This window comes from Anastrepha ludens, chromosome 4 (assembly GCF_028408465.1).
Source record: "Anastrepha ludens isolate Willacy chromosome 4, idAnaLude1.1, whole genome shotgun sequence".
NCBI lineage: Eukaryota > Metazoa > Arthropoda > Insecta > Diptera > Tephritidae > Anastrepha > Anastrepha ludens.
The window spans coordinates 87,153,548-87,171,083 of record NC_071500.1 but is presented as its reverse complement, the minus strand read 5'-3'; positions in this window follow the sequence as shown (position 1 = coordinate 87,171,083).

Genomic DNA, 17,536 nt, shown 5'->3' with positions numbered 1-17,536 from the left:
GTATCATTTAGCAATCAGTCGATTTGGTTGATATTCATAACTCAAGATTCGATCCGTAAATTTGATATTTAAATACTTTTTAATACACATTTTTAACAACTCATATTTTTTTGGTCAATTAAATTCGATGGTTTTGCAGTTGCGGAATGCTTTCATTCCATACTGGCTTCGTTAAGGGAACATTTTCTTATAGTGAGGTTAAAGCGAGCCTAAATTAATGGATGTCTGCATTCTTTTGTGCAAAAACAAAACAAAAAAGTTAATAAAAAATTAAGTGATTAAAATTTGTTTTAAAAAAGAAAACAACAAAAAACAGATATTAAAGGAAATCACATTTTCGGGGTTTTAATTGAAATTCTGTTATTTATTGTTGAAATTTATAAAAAGTGCTTTTTCTATAATTTTTTTAACCATCCTCGGTAAACGAGTGGATGTAAATGCAGGCAAAATGAAATGACAAAACAACTACATCGCCCATAATTTATTTCCACTCTGTCTTTTTTTCGGAAATTTTCCATTATGAAATCTTCTCACTTCAAAAGGCATATAATAAAAAAAAATCCATTTCAATTCCCGCACACATTTATCTTACCCACTTCAACCGCAGCTTAACTCATTTTAATTAAATTAAAGTAAAACAAATAACCACAGTCATGGAATGCGAGTATGCGGAGGAGACTGTGAGAGTTCCAAGGAAAAGTACTTAACTCAACCGCGAAAAATGCCTGCAAATATCCGCTAAAACAAACTCAAACCAACGACTGTTACTTGGTGTTTGACTTTGCACAAATACACAAATAAAGTGTAGGAGTTAAATAATATTAAAAAAGTATTATGTACTTACACAATTAAAATTAAATTACATACACACCACAATCACCACCGCAAAGAAGCGACGCACAGTGAGGCCGATTCATACAGTTCGATAAACAAATGTCTGTAAATGTTACTCTGAAAGCTCCTCACAGCCTCTGCAATGAGGGTTAAATGGCTACGAGTTTGCCAATTGAATAACGTGGAGGCCCTAGGACTTTCTTAGTCCTCCGTCTATCGTATTGAGGCCAAAGGGTTTTGGAATAAGCCCTTGAAGAAATGGAGCTCCATCTTATCTGCGCTTTCGTGAGAAATAGCAATAGTCTTCTTCATCTTCTTCAACAACTGTCAGGAGGATGTCGATGGCCGGGTAGGAGATCTCTCAGGCCAATACACTCCCCTTCCTGGCAAGCTCATCAGCAATTTAATTTCCCTCTGTGTTCCTATGTCCTGGAACCCAGATCAGAGAAATGTTATCTGCTCACCCATGATATTTGATCTCCTCCTTCGATCTGCACCATGGCATCGTCAGCGTCTTAATCGCGGCTTGACTATCGGAAAAAATGTTAATACCTTCTTCGTTCCCCCATTTTCTAAGCATTTTGCATGTCTGCAGGATCTCAAAGACTTGTGCCTGAAAAACACTAGCAGTATTCGGAAATTTTAAGTAAATAGATAAATTGGCTGATTTAGAGAAGACCCCGAATTCATCTTGGAACCGTCAGTGAAGACAGAAGTAGCAGCTTCGGTAAAGATTTTCCACTCGTTCCAATCTTGGCTACTTGGAAAGATTGCCCTAGCACGACCCTTAAACTCCACTTTGTGAAAATCAATTTTTATCAATTCCATTTCCTTCGCTTCCCACTGGCTTCTTAGTTAATTTTTTAGAGTATGGGACTACAAGAAGGCCAGATGTTTCTTCATATATCAGTCCATTGACTGATTTAAAAAAAAATTTAATTTTAAAATCAATCGGGTACTTTTTCCGCATTTGCAATTTTCCCCCGGGGCCCGGAATTTTCCCCCGGGGTCCGGATATGCTCTCTACGGCCCTGCATACATGTATATATACTAATTTAAAGAACACTCCTAAGTTATCCGGAAAATATACGGTTTTAAAATTTTAATTTAAAAAAATTTGTTTCCTTTGAATTTTCATAAGGGAAACCTTTATGTGCTGAAGCACATAATTCTACTGAAGCAATTGAATTTTTCTTACAAAAAAAATAATAATAAAAACACTTACAGTAATAATACAAATTAAAAAAAACACTTTTTCACACTCGCTTGCATGATAATCACTCACTTCACCTCCAGTTCGAAAGCAAACAAAAAAAAGGAAAAGATAAACATGGAAATATAGATACAATATGTTGCTGCTGATACAGTTAAACTTCGGAGTTTGAAATGTAGTTCTATTCACAGGAAATACGATGAGTACTCAATTAGTAATAGTTATTAAAGATCTTTGCTAAGTTAGTCGAAGATTGTGGTACACCAATGCAGACCAAAAGTATGGACTAATTGTGAGACGACTGTATTGTTACTGGGGTCCCTTGCTGAAAACGGATGAGACTCTTGTCTCTATTGAATTTCACCACCCGGCCATAGTGGAGTAAACACAGAAGGTGAAAACTTTATTTTCTTATTCCTCACCATATTTGCAGCTTCTCTACCATCTCTTCAAAAAAGCCACTTGCCGATCGGAGACGGCTTACAATTGTAGGTCCCTCCATTTCTGAAACATGAAGAAGCAAGCCACAAATAGGAGAAGTAGCTCGGCCAAACACCTAAAAGAAGTGTACGCGCGTATTATTGTTATTATTATTTTTTAATTTTAACTTGGCAACTTGGCCAACTGGTTGTATTTTACAAATAGTAGTTTGTTCAAATATTTACTTGAGCAAGCAAATATTTTTAAGAAAAATATATTCTAAAGCCGATTTTTTTTATGGAGTTGTGACCTGAATTTTATTAACTCATCATAAATTCAACTCATCATAAATTACATTTCAATAGAAATAAATATCAAATGAAAAGTGTTCAAATAAGCTATAATAAAAAAAATGTTTGTTTGGCGTTGCCACATGATTTTAAAAGAGGAAACCAAAAAATGAATCCAAATAAAAACCAGGGAATACTGGAATGGCATTCCAAAAAGTTCCTGCACCTTAATACCAACAGAGCTAAATCTGTTTTAACCCGAGATAAAATCGAAATCAGATTACTCTCGATACAAAAAACAGAGAAATTCCTCTGACTTTAGTTCAATATTAAATTCGTGTTGATAAATATCAATATACATATATATATTAATATATATATATATATTAATGTATCTATATATATTAATATATATATATATATATATAATTGGCGCGTACACCCTTTGGACGAGCTCCTCCTCCTATTTGTGGCGTGCGTCTTGATGTTGTTCCACAAATGGAGGGACCTACAGTTTTAAGCCGACTCCGAACGGCAAATATTTTTATGAGGAGCTTTTTCATGGCACAAGTACACTCGGAGTTTTGCCATTGCCTGCCGAGGGGCGACCGCTACTAGAAAAAACTTTTTCTTTAATTTGGTACTCCACTGAGATTTGAACCTACGTTCTCTCTGATTTCCGAATAGTAGTCACGCCCTAACCCATTCGGCGGTCGCCCATCGTGACCAAATATAATATATTAGAAAGCTTAAAAAAAGAACAAATCTCTACGGTTTCAGTTTAAGCCGCTTTGTTTTCAAATAAAATAATAAATATTATAATAATAATGATAATTAAACCGTCAGCAATGACAACAGCACCTTATTCTTCTTGCGCTATAAACCGAATCAATCTTTATTTCTACAAAATGGCCTATCGTACCAAACGCTACCATCAACGAGTCTTAAGGTCTAATTACAACGAATGCTTAGCGAGTAAGTCTTAAGGTCTAATTACAACGAAAGCTTACTAAATAAGTCTTAAGGGCTAACTACGTAAGTATAAGCACTTGCCTACAATTACTGTTTACAATATTTTTAGAGAAAAATAAAATGTATTATTTCTAACTTTCATCGAAATGACGGCGAGCTTATGTTATTTCACATTTCGCTGTAGCTTCAACTCTTCAATGTCATATGTATATGTAAACGTATGTGAACTTGTGGGTGTGCTATAATAATTTTGAAGCGCGAACTCCCTAGGGGGAATTTGTCATACGCACCATTTGTTTTTAGGCTATGAGAAAACTACAATAAAATAACAATAAATGTATTTTTGTTGCTAATGGTGTCAATGGAAATGCTGCTGAGGTTATATATATTCACATACATATGCAGTTATGTTTTTACATATATTTGTAAGAGCGCATAGAATTGTTAGCCACTATAAACACTGGCAAGCCATAAAAATGATTCTAAAGTAAATAAATAAATGCTGAAAAACTGTGATAATATGCAATAGGGAAAAATAAACTAAAATATGTTTTGTGAGGAAAGGATTTTTTGCAAATTAAAAAGCAATAAAAATTCTATAAATTCTGAATGCAGCCATAAATTTTAAATTTTTAGGTGTGGATAGAGTAAACAGCATTTAAATGTATTGGATGTGTTTTTATGAGTGGCGACAAATCGTGTCACAATAGCTTAATAGCTGTAAAATGACTTTTTTTCTTTCTCTTGATTAGCTTCTAGAGGACTTTGAATACTTTTTCACTTTTGGAAATATGTGGCAATTGGAAATACGTGAATTCAAATACATCTCCATTTCTCTTTCATTGGGTTGGCAACTAAGTAATTGCGGATTTCACTTATAAATGGCGTCAGTTGAATTTTTAGGTTTTCAGACATAGTGCAAATGTAACACATTTTGTTATTTGATAGTTGGCAATTCAGCTGTCAATCAGCAAAACAAGTTTTTTGATCGGTTGCGTAGTTTTCGTTTGGCGTTCGTTGAAAAATGGAAAATCAAAAGAAACATTTGCCTCATATTTTGCTGTTTTATTTCCGTGACGAAGCCTTAAAAGAACGGCAGTGTCAACATTGTCAAATTTCGTTCTGGTGATTTTTCACTCAAAGATGAAAAACCCTCTCTGTTTCTGGCGATGAAGAATGGGTTGTTTACAACAATATCAAGCGGAAAAGATCGTGGAACAGGCCAGGTGAACCAACTCAAACAACATCAAAAGCTGATATTCATCAAAAGAAGGTTTTGTTATCAGTTTGGCGGGATTTCAAAGGAATTGTCTACTTTGAACTCTTACCACCCAATCAATTCTGCTCTCTACATTGAACAACTAATGAAATTAAAGAATGCAGTTGAAGAAAAGCGGCCCGAATTGACAAATCGAAAAGGTATTGTATTCCATCATGACAATGCAAGGCCACATACATCATTGGCCACTCGGCGAAAAGCATTGGAGCTTGGTTGGGATGTTTTGCCACATCCACCATATGGTCTTGACCTTGCACCATCTGATTACTTTTTGTTTCGATCTTTATAAAATTCCTCGAATGGTAAAAATTTCAATAATGATAATGATCTCAAATCGTACCTGATTCAGTTCTCTGCTAATAAAAACCAGAAGTTTTATGAACGTGGGATTATGATGCTGCCTGAAAGATGGCAAAAGGTCATTGATCAAAATAGGCAATACCTTACAGAATAAAGATATTTAGTTCCATGAACAAATTGTATTTGATTTTCTAAAAAAATTACCGCAATTACTTAGTTGCCAACCCAATAGAATGCAATTTTTTTCTAGCTACCGCATTGAGTGTTTCCAAAGATATAAATAGCAGGAGATTATTCTTTCGTATACCTATCTAAATAGCGAAAATTTTAAAGTCCAATCTTGTGCTAAACGCTGTTGATTCCAAAGATCATAGATCTGCATGTTGACAGCAGATCCATGTACACTAAGAATAGCAAAGAGCAACACGAGATTCGATATAGGCTTGACTAGTACAACAAATGCTCTCTTAATACCAGATACGAAACAAGTTCAGTTGGGACGATCCACAAACTTACACAACGTAATGCCTGATACATCACCTGTTTATGATTCTTATTAGATTCTTCTCGTTTGAACTCATCCTCAAATATATGCACATCATTCTTCCATTTTTCTCTAGAATTTGCTCTTGAAAAGTAGCTTTTCCAAGAGAACATCACGGATTTATTAAGTACATCTTAGAACGTTTCCCTCAGTCATGACTGAGATTCTGAGTCAACTCTGACAAAACAGAGCTGGTGTTATTTACCAGAAAATATAAACCTCCCCACTTTAGACGTCCCAAATTAAACAATCACGTTCTTCCGATTTCATCGGAAGTTAGGTAGACAATCTCTCCATCCATAAACTGGAGTTTGAGGGTCGCGCTAGCGTAATCTTTCCAAATAGGCAGGATTTGATCAAGGGGAAAGTCTGCCCCGAAGCTTGCACCTCTGTCTTCATTGATCAAACTAGTAAACTTCTGTAAGGAGGAGAAGAAATCTCTTGGACATATGCACATAGAGGGAAATTAAATTGCTGATGACCTTGCAAAGAAGGGCACCTGTTACCCGGTCATCGGCATCTCCCTGATTGTTGTTAAAGAAGACTGTTGTTATTTCTCACGAAAGCGCAGGTAAGATCCATTTATTCAAGTGCTAAATCGAAAACTCTTTGGCCCCAGTACAATAGACGGAGGGCTCGGAAAGTCCTGGGGACTCCAAGCCATTAAATTTCCAAACTCATAGCTGTGTTTACCGCTAGGTTTGCCACTTAACCCCCATTGTAGAAGCTGTGGGGACCTTTCAGAGATAGAGATTGTTGAGCATTCCCCTGTAAATGTCCGGGTTTGGCAGCTAGACGATTAAAGTTACTGGGAGCTCCATTCTTCGATAGCCTGGGGCAGTGTGCCAACCCATCAATCTTCTCCATTCCATCAACAGCTCTGGCTGGTTGTAGTATCTTACTGTTGGAGGTCTCGTAATGGTATCAAAACGGCGTTTTAGTGCTACTAGGGGAGCGCCACAGTGCTTTTTCAACCATTTCACCTACTTACATAGATATTTTACATCACCTTTAATTATTGCTTCATGAGTTTTGTAACAGAATGAACTATAGTTTCATACAAAAATTATTAAAATTGAATGAGAAAGAAATAAATTGATCCAACAAGTCAATAAGTCCCTGCGCTAGAGATATTTTAGGCAGTGCAAGTATTAGTGGCAGTTCAGAACTGCACAGCAACTAGCGCTTCATGTCAATAGTTATTAAAATATTATCTCTAATTTAAGATAACTGAAAAACTAAAATAATTTTGCTGCTTTGAACGCACTGCGTGAATTTAATGACTTGCCTAACTTTTGATTTTATGATGATTTACTTTTTCTTCAAATGCACAATGGCCGTACTACCCACAGCAGTTACGGCGAATTTGACTCTCGTTGCTCACATCACTCGAAAATCTCCTAATAGCAGAGATGCAATTCAATTTCCGCTTCTGATGGCAGTTAAGTGGGAAACACTTAACTGCAAGCAAGAGATTATTTCCTCTTTGTAGAAAACTGCAAACGATATGGTATTTAAAAAGCATTTCCAAAATCTGCATCCAATTTCTTTTGCGAAAGAATGTTCACAAAACAAGTGAAAGAAATGAGTTCGGTGCTACAGTCTGTGTCAGAAGAAAAGAACCGGTTTTTTTCTAGTAACTTCAATATATAAAGGGTGGGTAAATTTCAAGGGCCGATGTTGAATGTGAACCACACCTAAACGTCAAGTTTTTTCTACATTTCATTTGATATTTTTCAATTTCAGACTAACTTAATTTGAACCATAAAAAGATACACAATCGAGCAACGCGTTAAAGTTATTCAGGCTTATTATGAAAACGGACGCTCAAATCAAAATGTATATCGCACACTCGTGATTTTTTCGGTAATTTAATCGTCCAAATGTACGTACAATCGGAAAAATTGTGCAACCGTTTGAGCAAACCGGGTCTGTAGGAGATGTGAAAACACCAGAGCATGCTCGTACAGCAGAAAATATTGCTGCTGTTCGCGATAGTGTGGTTGAAGAGCCGTCCACCTCAACTCGTCGTCGTGCCCAACAATTGCACCTCTCACACTCGTCGTTGATGAACATTATGCATAAAGACTTACAAGGTGCAATTGACTCAAGAACTAAAGCCTCTTGACCATTTCAAGCGTCGTGGCAGAATGGTGCCAGGAAATGGCAACTGTGAATGACCAATTTTCGAAGAAAATCATCTTCAGTGATAAGGCACATTTTCACCTCAGTGGATTCGTCAATAAGCAGAATTGCCGCGTTTGGGCGAATGATAATCCAAGAGTGATTACCGAAAAACCAATGCACCCACAAAGAGTGACTGTTTGGTGCGGTTTATGGGCCGGCGGCATCATTAGGCCTTTTTTTTTTTAAAATGAGGCCGGTCAGGCAGTTACTGTGAATAGTGTTCGCTATCGTGAGATGATAACGAACTTTGGATGTGGACGATATGTGGTTTCAACAGAACGGTGCCACTTATCACACAGACGAGACAATGGCTCTTTTGAGCGAAAAATTTGATGACCGAATAATCTCACGTCAAGGCGATGTCAATTGGCCGCCAATATCATGTGATTTCACACCGTTGGACTTCTTGCTTTGGGGTTATTTGAAAGAAAAGGTATACGTCGATAAGCCAGCAACAATTCAAGAGCTAAAGGATGAGATAATTCGGCCCATTAACGGCATAGAACCTCAATTATGCCTCAGTGTCATCGAAAATTTGGACCATCGGATGGAGGTGTGTAGCCGAGGCCGCGGCGGTTATTTGGCTGACATATTTGAGCTATACCAATATTATCATAATAAAGAGAAATGATCATAATTTCCTAAAAAAATTGCGTTTTGTTCAAAATCAATACCGGCCCTTAAAACTTAACCACCCTTTATTTCGTTCTGCTTTTTGCTGCATAATAGTCCCACTCAAAGGCTACGACGCCAGTGCTAACTCCGGTTAGTGTCGTTCGAAACTTTCTCGTAAACGCAACCAAATTAAAATGAGTTAGAAAGCGCCGAAGTTATCTTACGCCGCGGCTGCAAAAGTAATTAAAAAATCAAAAGAGTTTGTTGTGATGTGGAATTAGTGGTATAAAGTGTAAACAAATATTGATGACAACAAAACAAGAAAATGGTATCATAGTATTGGACTGGCCTTCCCAGTCCCCAGACGCCAACCCCATTAAAAATGTGTGGTGAATTATGAAAACGCATCTAGCCAGGAGGCCAGTCCATGATTTAAAGCAACACGTGGGTCAAGTTCGCAAAATCTAGTCCTGATTGTCGACGAGCTACGCCGAAACGCTGGTTCACAGCATGAAGAGTAATTGCGACTCGTGGTTTTGTTATGCAAAAAAAATCTAAATATATATCTTTTATACTTCATGAATAATAGTGGCCCTTTTTTTCTGACAGAGACTGTATTTTACTTATTGTACATCTGGAAGTGTGGAAATGATGGTATTGTTGCTTCATTTGCATTTGTTTTACTCAGTTTTCGTGCCTCTTCAACTAAGCGATAATAAAATCCGAAGCAGATTAAATTAAAATTTTACTAGCAGTGCATTTGATCTCGTAATATCTTTGTAACTGGAAGGAGTCAATGGATTTTATATCAATGCGCTCAGTTTTTTACGAACTCATCAGTTTAATTGACAAAAATATTCCCAATAAAAGTCTTATAGAAATCAAGCGTTAAGGCAAAGTAGAAGGAGAAGAGTAGTGAGCAACACAATAACAAATCAGCGGATATAGATATCTCAAAGCATACAGTCTTCATCTTTTTTGCACTGGTTTATCCCAGGTAAGTGGAGTTTGACACCCAGCGAATAACAATTTTTGAAAAAATGTTTCTTTTGTTTACAAAATTTTAGTAATGATATGAAAAAATTGTTGAATTTCATTAATGCGGAATGATAGTAAGCACTTCAATGTTTTATAGCAAAAAACAGGATTCCAATTGGTTGAGTTATTTTTTATTTATGCAATTTTGAAAATTAGTTTTATGATTTTCTAACACATTTTGGCTTTTAGACACTCCTCGTTTGAAAGTTTCTGCAAAAAGCTTATGGAAAAACCTTCTAAGCTAGACCAGCTTCAAAATACTACAAGTTCTGTGCAAATTGGGGCGTTATATGCATATTTATAAGATTACACGATTATTTATGAATTTTGAACCTATGATTATAGTAATCAAACTGACTATGAAATAAAGAACACAACTTAAATTCATACAACAAACTTTTTCAATAATTCAGTTTAGGTGCTAATGAAACTGTTGAAATAATTTGTATATTTTAGTTACATGGCAACTTTATTTCATTCTCTTTAGACCTTCTGTCCTTCAGTCTTTTCTCACTCTTATGCATGCAAGTAGGCTTTGCATATCAGTTTTGCTTGTGCCGTTACAAATAAAATACCGAATTGTTCTTTCACACGAAATCACGCGTTTTATTCAAAAGGTTATGGGCCCAGATCCCACAGGTTGCGCGAATTGCTAAATATCAATAATTGGTTCATATTAATAGTTAACAAAAAAGAAAACGTATTATTTTATTATAATGTCTTCGGAAAGTGACATCAAAATTGAAAAACTGCAAGATAGCTCACAGTGGCTGACATGGAAGTTTCAAATGGTACAAATTTTGGAAGCTGGTGACATGTATGGTGTGGTCAACGGAGAAGAGCTATTGCCCAGGACAGGTGAGCAAGAACAAAAGAATTGGCGTAAAATTGATGCTAGAGCTCGCCGGACAATAAGTAAAGCATTGGGATAACAACCGCTTATGCAGACTCTTAACTGTGTTTGTGCGAAGAGTATGTGGGATACACTCAAAAGTGTATACGAGTAAACATCAACAGCGAGTGTTTTGTTTTTGCTGCAGAAGTATTACAGTTATGCAAAAGATACAGAAGATGATATTGCGACTTTTCTGTCAAAGTTAATGGAAATTGTACAGCATCTTCGTGATCAGGGCGAAACCATATCAGACTCGATGATTATGACAAAAATTTTAATTTCGTTGCCGGCAGAATACAATCATTTCCATAGTGCTTGGGAATCGGTGCGTTCATCTGTAACAAAGTAAAAGCAGCAGAACAACAACAAAAGGCGCATGTTTTAAATGTGGTTCTAAAGAACATTTTAAACGGGACTGTCTGCAAATGGCAAAATCCGCAAAGAATGAGACTCTACGTAAAAATGTCGAAGCGCTTGTGTGTGGAGAAAGTGTACCGGGTAAGCAAGACAGCTGGGTACTTGATTCGGGTGCAACCGATCACATGAGCAAGCGGCGAGATTGGTTCACTACGTTTGAACAGTACAATGATATTGTCAAGGTTGGCGATGGGCGTGCTATTAAATCAGCAGGAAAAGGTGACATCAATGTTTTAGTTAATGACGGTCAAGAATGGGTGCAGAAAGTTTTGACAAATGTGCTTTACGTGCCGGACATTACATATAATTTGTTTTCACAAACAAAGGCGCTAGATCGTGGTTTTCATTTTCGATCGGATAGCGGTAACTGCAAATTCGTTAGAAAAGACGGAAATACTGTTGCAGTGGGAGTTCGTCATGGAAAATTGTTTCAAATGCTGATCAAGGTACCGGAAATAAGCATGGTAAATATTTCGGTAAGTGAGAAGTTAGCTTTGCGTACGTGGCATATTCGACTGGGTCATCAGAATTCGACACATGTTAGGCAGTTCCTCAAGAGCTCCAATGTAGATTTCATTGAAGAGGCATTTACGTGTGAAGGGTGCATACTGGGCAAGCAACGTAGAGGCAGCTTTAAATCGCGTGAAGTGAAGTCGAAAGACTGTGGAGAACTCTGTTTTGCGGATGTATGCGGTCCAATGCAAGAAAAATCGGTCGGAGGGGCTAGATATTTTCTACTTATTAAAGATGACTATTCACATCTACGTTTCGTGTATTTCATGAAAGAAAAATCAGAAGTACCTGGTGCTATCAAAAGTTTTTTGATGCAAGCTGAGAAAATGGATCAAAAAATGATCAAGCGAATGCGGACAGACAATGGGCTTGAGTTTGTCAATAATGAGTTGACTAAGATTTTTAATCAGTTTGGAGTTAAACATGAACTCACAGTACCGTACACACCGCAGCAGAATGGTGGTGCAGAGAGAGAAATGTGAACAGTGATGGAACTAGCACGGACCATGCTTTACGCAAAAGAAATGCAGCTTAAATTTTGGGCGGAAGCAGTCAATACGGCGGTATACGTTTTGAATCGTACGGGAACCAGTACGGTGGCACAGAAACCGCCATATGAATTATGGTATGGGCAGCCTGCAAAATTTAATCATTTGCGAAGTTTTGGTGAAGAAGTTTACGTCCATTTACCTAAGGAAAAGCGGCGCAAGTTGGATACAAAATCGTGGAAGGGAATTTTCATCGGGTATGCTGACAATCACAAAGCTATTAGAGTTTGGAACCCAAAACATCAAAAAGTTGAAATTTCATGTGATGTGCAATTCCTTCCGGAAACAGTGACTTTTAAATTGCAAACAGATAAAATGCAAGAAGAACGCTTTGAAAACTTGCATGACGCTGAGAAGTGTCAAGAAGAAGACACACAAGATAACGACGTTGAGTTTGTTGACAACGATGATGCGGTAAATGTAAGCAACGAGAATAACAACGATAGAAGTTGTATAGCTAGTCGTCTACGCAGCAGAACAACTGCACAACATACGGCGGCTATTATGATATGTCAGGAGCCTAAATCATTTGCGGAGGCTATGCAGTCTAACGAACGCGAAAAATGGCAGCAAGCTATGGATGATGAATTTGACTCATTGATCGAAAATGGAGCGTGGACACTGGTTGAAAAAACTTCAAATCAGAAAATCATTGACAACAAGTGGGTTTATAAACTCAAACAAGATACTGAAGGGAAAGTTGAACGCTACAAAGCACGTTTGGTTACACGGGGTTTTACTCAAGAGTATGGCGTTGACTACGAAGAAACTTTTAGTCCAGTGGCAAGATTTACTTCAATTCGATGCATTTTGGCTATGGCAGCAGTTCGTAAAATGCATCTTATGCAGTTTGACGTAAAGACGGCATTTTTGTATGGCGACCTAAGCGAAAACGTTTTTATGCAACAGCCGAAAGGGTATGACGACGGAAGTGGCCGTGTATGCAAACTGGCAAAAAGTTTATACGGACTTACGCTGCTGGAATAAAACATTTACAGATTTTCTTCAACATTTTGGGCTCAAGATGTCAAATTACGATCCATGTGTTTTCTCACGTAATACTGAAGCTGAAGATGGGTGTTTGATTTTGGTAATCTATGTTGATGATGGTCTAGTTGCAGCAACAAATAGCGAGCTCATTACGGAGCTCATGAAGCATCTACAGGAAGAATTTAAAGTAAAATTCTTCGGGGCAAAGTTCTTTTTAGGGCTTGAAATTCACCGCGACGCTGATGGTTCAATTTTCATCGGTCAAAATGCTTATGCCAACAAGGTAATTGCAAGGTTTAATATGCAAGATTCTTCTTTTGCAGTCACACCTGCTGTCAGTTCCACCAATTTGAGCGATTTTGACAATGATGGTGATCTGATAAAGTTTCCCTATAGAGAGGCAGTCGGGAGTCTTATGTATCTGGCGGTGGATACAAGGCCGGATATAGCCTTTGCTGTGTCAAACGTGAGTCGGTATATTGAAAAGCCGACGGCAGCGCACGTTAAAGCAGTGAAACGTATACTGAAGTACCTCAATGGAACGATGAACATGGGTATATTTTATAAAAGTAGCAGCGATCTTGAATTACGTGGTTATAGCGATGCAGACTACGCGGGTGATATTCAAACGCGAAGGTCAACATCAGGTTTTGTATTCATGGTCGGCGATAGCATAGTGAGTTGGTGCTCAGAACGGCAGAAGTGCGTATCTTTATCGACTACAGAGGCCGAGTACATTGCTGCTTCTGGTGCAGTAAAAGAGCTGGTGTGGCTCAAGCGTTTTTGGTTTGGTCTTGGTGGTCCAGACTTCACGATGTTTTGTGTTGACAACCAAAGCGCCATTCGACTCATAAAGAATCCGGAGTTTCACAAAAGAACAAAACATATTGATGTGCGTTACCACTACATACGCGATAAGTATGAGGAGCAAGTTTTTGCACTACAATATGTTGCGTCAACTGATCAACTGGCGGACGGCCTAACAAAGGCGCTTCAAAAAGATAAATTTATTAATTTTAGGGAACAATTAGGTTTGAGATTCATGTAAGAAATCAAGTTTTGTATATCTGAAAGTTTGTTTTGTTTTAATTATAAATATGAAATGTAACTAAAAAGTGGGAGTGTGGAAATAATTTGTATATTTTAGTTACATGGCAACTTTATTTCATTCTCTTTAGACCTTCTGTCCTTCAGTCTTTTCTCACTCTTATGCATGCAAGTAGGCTTTGCATATCAGTCTTGCTTGTGCCGTTACAAATAAAATACCGAATTGTTCTTTCACACGAAATCACGCGTTTTATTCAAAAGAAACAGTTAGCGCCCCATATCTATGTAAGAAGGTAGCTACTTTCAGAAAACTATGATAAGGTACAAGGTGGCGTAAAACTAATTAAAATTTTTGTTTTTGAATAAAATGTTTACTAAACAAGCAACATGATTTTGAGTGAAGGAAATCTTTATCGCAGATGGTTTTTTTACTACAAAGAATCCTCGAGTACTTTACTGGCTGAACCATCTAGGTTAGGTTGGAATGGTTGCCCAAGGAATGAACACACTTGGACAAAGATAAACGGATTCGTCCTTTGTGGTACCATTATGAAGGAGGTGAGGTGAAAGAGAAAAAAACCCGTCGGTTTGAAAGGAGAGGGCGCGGTGAGGTGGTGGTGGGATGCTTAGGAGGATGGGTTTAGAGTGTGTGGATTATGAACGATGACTGTGCTGTGTTTGCGTCAACCGCTTTGTGCTGCTGATGAATTTCAGATTTTTAATGTCAACGTCAGCTATATAAGCAGGCGTAGCAAAGAAGTAAGTAAGTCAAGATGCCTGGATCTAAACTCCACGAGAGCAGGGCAGCTAAGGAGAAGTTGCTGAGATAATTCCACCTCATCCTCCATATATCCAACGCAAAAAGGACTCGAGGTAAGCCCAAGTCTCAAAACATGCATTCTTCGCGCATAGTGTCTTGTGAGAAATCCCACGAGATTCGAGAACTGATATTTTGTCAACCTTAGAAGCTCGCCCGAGCGTTCTCTATCCACACGTAGCCAGAAGGATTTCGGGGGAATCCCACATATCCCTTGTCTGGCTAGCTCATCCGCCTCACAGTTTGCCGCAATGTCACTGTGACCAGGACTGCACTGTCCCTGACCCAAGGGTCTTTTATTGCCGCTTGGCTATCGGAGTAAATATTTACTTTCTTGACTGCTAGTACGCATGTGAGCAGCCAATTAGCTCGTTGATTGTGGCTACCTCTGCCTGGTACACACTGCAGTGGCCCGGTAACGTGTATTTGAGTCTGATGGGGAGCTCCTCGCAAAAAACTCCTCCGCCAACCTTTCCTTCCAATTTCGATCCATCCATGAACAAGTTCACCAGGCCCTGTCCCCAAGTATAGCCCCCCGCCCACTCTTCCCTGTGAGTGGAGAAAGTTCCCGTACCCAGGGTGCGCCACGCGGAGGCGATTTGTCTTACACCCCGAACCAGCTGAATCATCTAAGTGATGTAAGTATTGGGCGCTACACTGCGGGACCACTTCCACCCGAACTTCGCCTTCAGCCTCTTCCTTATTTTGCTATTTTCAAAAACTTTTCAAGCTGAGATTTCCTATCACTGGCCGGTCATTGAAAAATGAACCAGATTTTCTTATATGAAAGCATCTGCTTCCAGACGAAGGAACGATGAGCTGTATGAGCTTTACGACGACATAGACATAGCGCAGCGAATAAAGATCCAGCGGCTACGTTGGCTGGGTCATGTCGTCCGAATGGATATATACGCTCCGGCACTGAAAGTATTCGATGCGGTACCAGCTGGTGGTATTAGAGGAAGAGGAAGGCCTCTTCTGCGTTGGAAAGATCAGGTGGAGAAGGACTTGGCTTCACTTGGTGTGTCCAATTGGCGCCGGTTAGCACGAGAAAGAAACGACTGGTGCGCTTAGTTAAACTCGGCCAAAATCGCGTAAGCGGTTATCGCGCCAATTAAGAAGAAGATAATGATACCAAAGTTTTTCGTAAGCAATATAATTATACAATTTTTTGTTTTTACTTAATAACTTAAGTGATTCTTTTCTATAAATGAAACCCCCATTTAATTGGAAATTTTACACGCCTCTCTCAATTTTCACAAATCAATCGCCATGTTGTGTTTGGTGTCAAATAAATAGCTTCAGCAAAAATGTCAGCTGAGTGGCATTAAGTGATTTGGGCAATTTATTTTGTCTACTACGACGTGTATAAGAGCAAATGAATGCAATCAGCCGTCTTGTTATGTTCTTTCCATTTAATTTCGCAACTAACTCATTGTGCGTATACTTAGCCCATTAATACTTAAGTGTTACCCATTTGCAATGATTACATCAATACCTTCCAATAAATTGAATAAATCTTCCAGATAATAGCTTAATTTGGGCTCAATATTGGAGTGGAGTCTTATGAAAATTTATATAAAAATATACATACGTGTCGCAGGAATAGATGATGGATGCAGTGACATATATATGTATATATATATATAACTGGACTGTACCCCCTTTTTTGGTGTTTGGCCGAGCTCCTCCACCTATTTGTGCCGTGCGTCTTCATGTTGTTCCACAAATGAAGGGACTTGTAGTTTCAAGTCGACTCCGAAAGGCAGATTTTTTTTATGATCTTTTGGTGAGTGAGGTCAAAACAAAGTACCTGCTGCCAACATACAAGGAGTCTTCGTGACTTGGGCAATATATCAGTGTTGACAACCAACAATTTGAAGTTCTGAAGGGCTTTGTCTATCTTGAGAACAGTATATTAACTAAGGGTAACTCTTGTCAACAGGTGTTACCTTGAGCTCAGTAGGCAATTGAGAAGTAGAGCGCTCTCTTGAAGGACCAAAGACGACTCAACAAGGCCAATTTACGACACGGTACCCAAAAAAGGAATATGAAGAAGACCACATTTCCGTTGGAGGGACCAAGTGCTGCATAATCTGTCATCTCCTGAGATTTCTAATAGCGTGCGCTTGATAGAAATAGCTGGCGTGTTATTTTGGATTCGGCCGAAACCGACATACTGCTGTGCTGCCACATAAGTAAGTAAGTGATGTGCGTATACGTAAATATTTTTAAATAAAAATGAACTGAATTAAATGCCTCGTTGGTTATTTTTTCCCCAGCTATTAGTTCAAATTATCGGTAATTTATCTGTATGAAAAACTCTCGATAACTACAAACATATCGATTACTATCGATGGCGCACAATATCGATTTTGGAGTGAAGATCAGACCGAAGAATTGTAAGAGCTACCAATTCATCCACAAAAGGTCACAGTTTGGTGCGGTTTATGGGCTGGAGGTATCATTGGACCGTACTTCTTCAAAGATGCTGCGAATCGTAACGTAACTGTGAATGGTGAGCGCTACCGTGAAATGATATCCAATTTTTTTTGCTTAAAATGCAAGAGCTTGACTTGCATGACATATGGTTTCAGCAAGACGGTGCCACATGCCA